We start from the raw sequence: 471 nt of genomic DNA on the forward strand, positions 1-471 counted from the left end.
TTTCTTCCTTCTTTTTTCTCTTTCTAGACCTCCTATTCATAAGATATTGGATCTCCTAAGTTCATTTTCTGGTTTTTCTCATATTTTTTCTTTTATTATTCATCTCTTTTGTCTTTGTGTTTTTTTTTTGTGAGACTTTCTCAAATTTTGTTTTGTTTACCAAAAGAGCAGCAATTTCTCAAAAAATTATTTTAATATTTTGCTATTGAGATTTATTTTATTTCTTGCTATTGAGATATTCTCCATTTTATCTTCTAAATATTCTAGTGAAAATGTATTGCTGCTATTTCACTTTCTTGTTCTTTGTTCCTTTAAAGAAATCCTCTTCCAGTTTACCATTGTCTATCATCGCACTAAAAATAACAGTGTTTTGTTTTGCTTTAATCTTTTCCTGCTTTCTTCATTGTGGGTTTCCTCTGAGCTCCTTATTCCTTTTGTTTCCTTAATCTCCTTCTTGTGAGAGAGGCTTTC

Source organism: Mandrillus leucophaeus, unplaced genomic scaffold, assembly GCF_000951045.1.
Source record: "Mandrillus leucophaeus isolate KB7577 unplaced genomic scaffold, Mleu.le_1.0 Scaffold93, whole genome shotgun sequence".
Lineage (NCBI taxonomy): Eukaryota > Metazoa > Chordata > Mammalia > Primates > Cercopithecidae > Mandrillus > Mandrillus leucophaeus.